The sequence below is a fragment of the Anguilla rostrata genome, chromosome 3, assembly GCF_018555375.3.
Source record: "Anguilla rostrata isolate EN2019 chromosome 3, ASM1855537v3, whole genome shotgun sequence".
NCBI lineage: Eukaryota > Metazoa > Chordata > Actinopteri > Anguilliformes > Anguillidae > Anguilla > Anguilla rostrata.
The window spans coordinates 41,821,055-41,829,750 of NC_057935.1; the positions used below are offsets into that span (position 1 = coordinate 41,821,055).

Genomic DNA, 8,696 nt, shown 5'->3' on the forward strand with positions numbered 1-8,696 from the left:
GCAGCTGGCCCAGTGCTGAAGTAGAGAGACATTTCCAGGGCAGTTGTGGTGTGATTTTCAGGAACTCCGTGTCTCTACGGAGCTGCAGTGTGGGGACTACTCTGGGATTTAGGGCAGCAGATCCATCCTCGGGCTCCAACCATTGCATGGAATTATGGGTAAAAAAATCCAATAAAAACACTTTTGCAGTCTGTGAGAGGTGTGGCGTGGGATAGCTATATCATCACACGATTCTTTTGTTTCTGAATATGAGTGCACGCGTATGGATGCATTTCAATTTTCATTTTTGTTTTTATTGCCTGGCTCCAAACACCCCTTTCTGCTTAGCTAGGGAAAATTTTCACCAATTTGGCATTAACCAAGGTCAGAAAAAGAGTCAATTCCAGTACAATCTCATCTGTCAATCAACAGGACAGTGGGCATGTCTTGATTATGCAACTGCCAACCCAGGACCATCAACACCAATTGTATGCAGCTGGAGTAGATTTTTGCTGTTGGACTGCAGGTCTGCAGCTGAATATGAGGTTGGAATCATCTGAAGGCAGAAATCTGTAGCTCAGCCAAATTTTTAGTTTTGTTTTAATGTGTTTTTTTCTTCTTTTAGCAAAACTGTTTGGAGCTTGATTAAACCCTAGGGAGTTTGGCAGAGTAGAAAATCAGTGGTCCAGTAAACAAAAATCATCTCTCATTGACATGCGCACATACAGACATGCACACACGCACGCACACACACACACACACTAACACCTACACACACGCACACGCACACGCACACACACACACACACACACACAGTGCCCCCATTATACAGTATATGCACAGAAACTACTCCATAGCCATGGAATCGGTAGTCACTGCCCTTATACTTTCAGTAATTTCCCCTGTATCTACAGTAACTGCAGTTTAGCAGTGAAAGCTTTTAATTGTTCTACTATTGTGCTATTAACAATATTTGTCAAATAAAATGTCATGCAAATAAAGTATTTAAAACTGAGATTGAGATTGAAATAGAGAGAGGATGCATGTGAGTGAATTAGACAGAGAAAGGAAAACAGCACAGAAGTGTGAGAGAGAAACAAGATGAAAGAGAAAGGCTCTCCCAGTTTTTGTTCATCTGTGTGACTGTTTTGATGTTCCACAGCTGAAAATATCCCCCCATCACATGGTAGGGAGCTTTGCATTTCTCCTGCTCCTGCTCACACCAACCGCTTCCCCCCTCCCCCCCGTGTATCATGTGCAGCCCAAAGCGTGCCCTGCCCCATCCCCCATGGCCTGGCATCGGCTTCCTCGTGGCCACACAACTCAGAGGGCAGCACCCCAGGGCAGGCATGCAGTGCCAACACCCAGCAGGACACACCGAGACCCCCAGAGAGCAGCCAAGGGGGCACACGCAGTTTAGATAGTGACATGCCCTCGACATAAGAATATTAGGCTCCGAAACCCAGCAGCAAGTTCATAAATCTCTCCTCACACTGTTGGCAAGTGCAGAAGAGTTCTTATCTAGAGTTCTGCATTTAAATGCAGTCAGCATGACACATGGACTGTTTCCTTAACACATCATTATCATGCAAAAGTAAGCGAAGGACCCTCTCCAGCCAGAGATCAATAATCCTACCAAATAAATGAATTGTGACTGTTTTTGGCAAGATAGTAAATCCTGCTAAATAGGCTCAGATAACAGACACACAGATGTATGTATTAGCGCACTGTTGTAACACAGGCTGCAGGCTCCACACAGCTCACCTCTAACGAGCACGCGGCTATGGGGGGTAGGGCTGCCGTGTGTTTCGTACCAAAGCCCTCGCCAGCCGCTCCGCACAGCAAGAGATGCCATTAGTCCACTGAACTAAAGACCAAGGTCGCCAGCCAAGGGAACTAATCACACCCTCATTGCGGCTCCGGAGGGTGATGTCACACTGGGTATCAGATGTTCACGTGCTCACTGACCTCTCTGCACTCTGATACAGAGGGATACTCCACAGTATCCACACCACAGAGGCAGCCCTGCCCATAATCTGCATGGAAGACCATTGTTTAAATAAAATTGGCCATCCACATTTCTGCCCCAATTCGCAGATAAATGTCTACTGCTAATTCAACTCTAACAGAGCACACAACTCCAACACAGACCATTTGTGTTATCCAAGTGTTGATTTAATACCAAACATTTTGCTGAGTTGAACCATGGTTTGGCGTTTGATGCGTATGGGCACAGAAGACAAGCACTTGGTGTGAACTGTAGACATGCTCACGTGCAATTAGCTTAACTTTACAGGTTCAGCCACTCGTGTTGCCTCCCCAGACATGATGACTGTACCTAACCTCCATCAGCATGTGTAATAACCTGTGAGTATATCACCCCTTGCCTCCTCATTATTTATAGTTCTGTCTGTTGCTGTGAAGGACACCCAGAGTGACAGTCACAAGGCTGTATAACCACAGTGTGACCACACTTTGACCGCTGGGACAAATGACTAGGATGGCTGCACCTCACCAGACACCAGCGTCCTCCACTGGTCGACTGGGTGCCCACAAGTCCACCTGTTAAGGTGTACATGAAGTGTCTTGCTCCAAGTCACGTCAGCGGTGTGATAATGCGGGATGACATCTCACATTAATCGACAGCAGAGGCAGAGCACTGAAAAATGCAATGGAGGAAAAATGCATTCTTTTAAAAAAATAATCTTCAAAATGTTAAAATTATCAACATGTTACGATGGGGAACTCACAACACTTACGCACCAGTTTGACAAACCAAAGGTTTTCTAAGCATCTGTTTCACATCTGGAGCGAAACAGATGTCTGTAAAACACAATTGTACAATTATTCCACTATTATTAACACATACAGCTATTCTACTATTCCATTCAACTTCCTGTCTGCCAATGATGGAACATCTCTGCATTCGTTCTGCAAACCGGTACCTCAAGCTCGTTCCCATAAAACACACGTCATCGCAAACATTGATTTTAGCGAGCACCGGATGTGGCGGGACATCAATGGAAATCTATTCAGATGTTTTTTTTTTGTTTTGTATATTGCACCCATTGAGTAGTCCATTGAGACCACCATTTCCCAGAAAAAGACTGCAATTCCATTCATGACACGCCGATAACGGCCGCATATGAAACTCAGTTTCAGGGTTTCGGTTCACCTTAGTCATGCGCGTTAGCGTTGCTGTGTGCTCTGCGCCGGTGTCACGTATCTGTTCTAGTCAGACGTGCGCCGTTCGGCTTCTGCCTGTTTCTCTGTGTCTGTGGTCTCTCACTTCTCTCTGTCATGAATACAAATGCGCTTTTTAAACCCGGGAGGACCAGCCCCCCCACCCCCCCTCCCCTTCCTGACTTCCCCCTCCTTCCCTTTCCCTAGCCTCGCCTCACTCCAGAGCTAGTGAGTCTGTTATATCCGACTCAAAATGAATTTCCGATTGCTTCACAGGAGACATTAGCCAGGCAAAGCATGACGTCCACATCCACAACTGTTTAAAAAGTTATTAGTCAAGAGACAACAAGAAAGAGAAACTATCATTAAGGGCAGAAACAATCATTCGATGAAAGACACTGCATTGGTTTAATCTCCCTGTTCATTTTGCATGACAAAATTTCACTTGGTAACAGGAATATAATGAAACAATTACGACCAGGCATTTTCATAACCTCACATTAACTAAACTGTCATTTAACTAAATGTATTGTCAAGTGCTTTTGATGTTTGCAGTAGAGGGTTTACTGCGAGTGTAATACAGCCGTAATTTATGCATTAGATATTTGACAACTGTGAAGAATAATCCCATTTATTCTCTTTGAACACTCTCCAGTGAGCCACTACTCCCAATGCAAAGAACCCTACTTCTCAAACTCAATAACTATTGATTTTTATTCCTTCTACTGTTTACTTATAATTGCTAATTATTAGCACACAGTTTTGTATTTCCTACATCTTAAACCCCTGTCTCCACAATAACCACTCAAAGTCTTTTGCCCCTGAAAGTAATACAATTCAAATGCTAATGTGAACTCAAGATGTGTGCTTGGGCAATTATGTATGTATGTGTCATAGAAAATAGCATTTATTATTGTGTTTTCAAGCTGGAGAACTTTATATTGCTATTTTTGTTGCTCCTCTTCTTCTCATTATTATTATTATTATTATTATTATTATTATTATTATTATTATTATTATTATTATTATTAACAATCATGGGCTGTAGTGGAGATATTTAGGACTGTACATGTATGCATTCATGAATTCACTCAAGCAGTGGAGGAAAGAGGCACTTGTAAAATATTTATGGACCCAGAGTTAATAATAATAATAATAATAATAATAATAATAATAACAATAATAGTGCCTCTTTCCTCCACTGCTTGAGTGAATTCATGAATGCATACACTACAGTCCTGAATATCTCCACTACAGCCCATGATATATCTGCCTCAGCCCCCAATGCATACAACTACAACTCCAATACACCTACTAGAGCCCCAAATATCTGCACTACAGTCCCTGATACACCCACTATAGCCCATAATACACCCACTACAGTCCCTGATATACCCATTATAGCCCATAATACACCCACTACAACCCCTAATACACCCACTAGAGCCCCAAATATCTGCTCTACAACCCCTTATACACCCACTACAACCCATAATACACCCACAAGAGCCCCAAATATCTCACGACAGTCCCTGATACACCCACTATAGCCCATAATACACCCACTGCAACCTCTAATACACCTACTAGAGCCCCAAATATCTGCACTACAGCCACTAATACACCCACTACATCCCCCAAACATATCCAGCACAGCCCCTTTAATCCAAATAACAGAGCTAATACATCCAGTAAAGCCCATGAATATATCCACTACAGCCTCTTTATTTTCTACAGTGCTGAATGTGAAATGAAAAAAATGGCACCGTCCTGGCCCTGCACTGTTTAATTTTCATGTTCCTCCTGTTTTATTGATAGCATCCACAAATCCCAGAGCTGGATCCAGGCAAAATAGACAAGAAATTAAAAACCTGCTGGCAATTTTGTAGTTTTTATGTGGTTGATTTAATTGAATTGATGTAATAGGCCGGTTTATTAGTTCATTAATTAACACTCCACTTCTAATGCCATCACATCTATTCCTGTGTGTGTTTGTGCATGTGTGTGTGTGTGTTTGGCAAAAAGGTTTTTAACTGTGCGCTATGAGACAATTACAATGATTATGGAATGTGTGATGGAAGAATGTGAAATATTATATTGGGGAGTCACAAATAAATCATCATGATCAACAGCAACAAGGCCCTAAACTTTAACTTTTCACCACAACAGGGAAAGCAGTAATTGTTTGGACATCCCATTGGCAAAGTATTAACCTTTTCCTTTCATATTGCATCAAGGAAACACATCCCCATGGCAATGAAACCTGGAAGGTATCTATGGCCATCCTGCATGCAGAGAAAATAACTAATTACAAAATATCGAACTGGACTTGACTTGATGGTAGGAAAAGCAGTCTTGACACTTGACATCCAACATCTCATCCAAAATTATGGGCATTAGTATGGAGTTGGTCCACCCTTGGCTGCTATAACAACCAACAACCTCCAAATATTAGATGTCTGAATGTTGCTACAGGGATTTGCTTCCATTCACCCAGAAGAGCATTAGTGAGGTCAGGCACTGATTTGGTGATTCGGCCTGGCTCACAGTTCGCTTTCCAGTCCCAAAGGTGACAGGGCTGAGGTCAGGGCTCTATGCAGGCCAGTCAAGTTCTTCCACATCGTTCTTCACAAAACCATTTCGATATGGATCTCACTGTGCGCCCGGGGGCATTTTCATGCTGAAACAGAAAACTGTTGGGGAAGCACAGAATCGTCTAGAATGTGATTGAATGCTGTCGCATTAAGATTGGCTGAAACTTCACTGGGACTAAGGGGCCTAGCCCAAACCCTGAAAAACAGCCCCAGGCCAAGGGGTGTCCAGATACAGTTTTCGGTCATATAGAGTATACATACACATATCCATATGTCAGTGTCCCAGCCACCCAAACTTCAGCTGCTGCTCAACTACAGGTAAACATCCCTGCATAACCTCACTGCCCCCCCCCCCCCCCAAAAAAAAATATCCTCCCTGGTCTGCCTGCCAGAATTCCAAGAGGGTGTAGAGCAGCTTCTCCCTCTGGTAGACACAGAGCCAAAAAGCAAATCAAAGCAGAAAATGTTCATCTCATCAAAACTGGGTAAAATTGTGAAGTTGGCGCTGGTAGAATGCCAGGAGGAAGCACTCACATTTCCTATCACAGCCAAAAGTGTCAGGGCTACTGATGAACATCGGCCATGTTTTTGGAGATATCAGCAGGTGAGAAAGTACCGGGGACTGGAGGACTGCTGAGCTCACTCAGATACCTTGGTGAAATGCTGAACTTGCACAGGGTTCATCCTCAATTGACACCAACAATCAAGAATGGACCAGCATTAAGCCCAAAAACATAAATGACCACAGCAAGGTTTCCACAAATGTTTTGTTCTCTAGGATGCACATAGATACATGTAGCAAACAGAAAATTGAAAAAAAGAAAAAGACTTTTCAGTTAACCAAACAAAAATCCAAAGTATAAATGTGTTCTTCATTGTTACCACTTGAGTAATAAATAATACAATGAAAATTCAAGAAACTGACTTAAAACAGGACCGAAACCTTACAATGAAAAACAACTTGCATGCACTTTAGAAAACTCAGAAGAGCATTCCACAAATAAATACATGTTTTCATCTGGGTTTGTGTACATATAATAACCAATAAGCAGTGCCTTCCATGCAAACCAAAGCAATCAAACTGACTGCTACAAAACCAGCTCAACAAATTACCAAGAGAAGCAGCTTGTTTTAATGATTCACACAGTGACTAAACAGAGTCAGACCACAACCCCACAGTGATGGAGGGGAAAAAGAGAGATAAAGGGGAAAACAGAGGTGAAGAACAAGGAGACGTGAGGACCGGTTACTACTGCAGTTATTTTACCTGTTTGTGTGACACTTCTGTTCTTCATCAACACCCAGGCAAGCTGAGCTACAGACAACAGCCTATGCAAACCCCCAACGCAAACCCCCAACCCCCCTACCCAATTCCCCTCAGGCAAAATTAATCCTGCCCCCCAAATCACAGACAAACACACACACACACATACACGCGCGCTAATATATAAGCACAAGCCCTCACACATAAGCACACAAGCGCGCGTGCACACACACACACACACACACAAACGCATGCACACCTCCAGACACCCAAATGCACAAAACAAGATTTACATACAAACATACACACACACACACACACACACAAAATGTCCCCACTATCTCATACTGAAATAGGAACACATTATTTAGCAACCACAGTGCCCCTCTCCCGGCTTTCTCTCTCCGAGAAGAAGGGGCACCCTATTCTCAGATGGCAAACCTCACTTTCTAATGACACACAGTGAACCACAATCCCCATCCTTTCACACAACCCCACCCCCCATCCACCCTCCATACATCCCAACACCACCACAACACAAACCTCTTCCACTGCAACACCACCATACACAGGCACTAAAAATGCTTTAAAAAAACAAACAAAAAAAACACTGCAAATCACTGCCTGTCCTCCCACAGTGCATACAGCAAGTGATTTTAGGTGAGATGAGGACTCTCTGGAGAACAGGATAACCCCAGCCCCCTCATCTGCAGCCATTAAAACCACCCAAGTTCAGCCTCCAACCACCCCCCGCCAACCACCTTCCAACCACCCCCCATCAATATATCCAGCAGTGAATAATCAGACATGGATTTCTTACCTTCTCAGCTTCTGTTACAGCTGCTGTCCCTCACAAGCTTTCTCTCTTTCTCTTTCTCTCTATCACACAGAGGCACAAAAACGTCTATGGGCGCAATTCATTTCTCAGCATTTGTGTTTCTATCTCTTTTTTACTTTTTCCTTTTTCTCCCCCTTTTCCCTTTTGTTGGGCTGGAGAAAAGTGCACACATCCACACAAAGCCCTTTCCCCTGCAATCCCTGGTCCCCTTCAGCATCGGGACACTAGGACAACATCAAAGCAACTTGGGGGGAACACTTGAGGGGCCTATTGTCTGCTTCAGTCTGATCTGTTTTTCTTATGGCTCCCCCCTCCAGGATCACCCGCACTTGGTACGGCCCAGGCATTCACCCAAGTAGCTTTCACACATGGGGGGGGGAAGCTTGTCTCAAGCAATTGCTGACAAGCCACAAACAAGACAGCCCCCTCTCTCTCTCTCTCTCTCTCTCTCTCTCTCTCTCTCACTCTCCCTCTCCCTATCTCTCTCTGCCCTGGTCCTTTCTCTCTTCCCTCCCCAACACTCCCAGCAACCCGCCCCCTTACACTCCCCCCTTTCCTCTCTCTTCCCCCCAGAATGACACCCTAGCTCTGACATGCAAGCACAAATAGCAGCAGCTCACAGAAGACACTGTGGATTCACCACTGCTGCTCAAACTGGGCAAGCAGCCGGCTCATTCAGCCAAAATGCACTGAAAGAGAGGGGATAGAGAAGCTGGGGTAGGGATGGGTACAAGTAATGAACAATTACTCGTCAGATACGTGACTACTCGATCTTTTTTTATTTTCTCATAAAGGCTATGCATGTACAATTATGTGTTGGCACTTTGCTCCATTTCTT

At 43.9% G+C, this 8,696-nt stretch overlaps 1 protein-coding gene across 1 annotated transcript in view; it reads right to left on the reverse strand.

The window, feature by feature from the left end:
• Positions 1-8,049, reverse strand: part of bcl9 (BCL9 transcription coactivator) — a 122,096-nt gene extending 114,047 nt beyond the window's left edge. Inside the window, exon 1 of the mRNA XM_064327649.1 lies at positions 7,841-8,049. The gene's annotated coding sequence lies outside the window, so the exon portion shown is untranslated. The remainder of the gene's footprint in view (positions 1-7,840) is intronic.
• Positions 8,050-8,696: the final 647 nt, after the last annotated feature.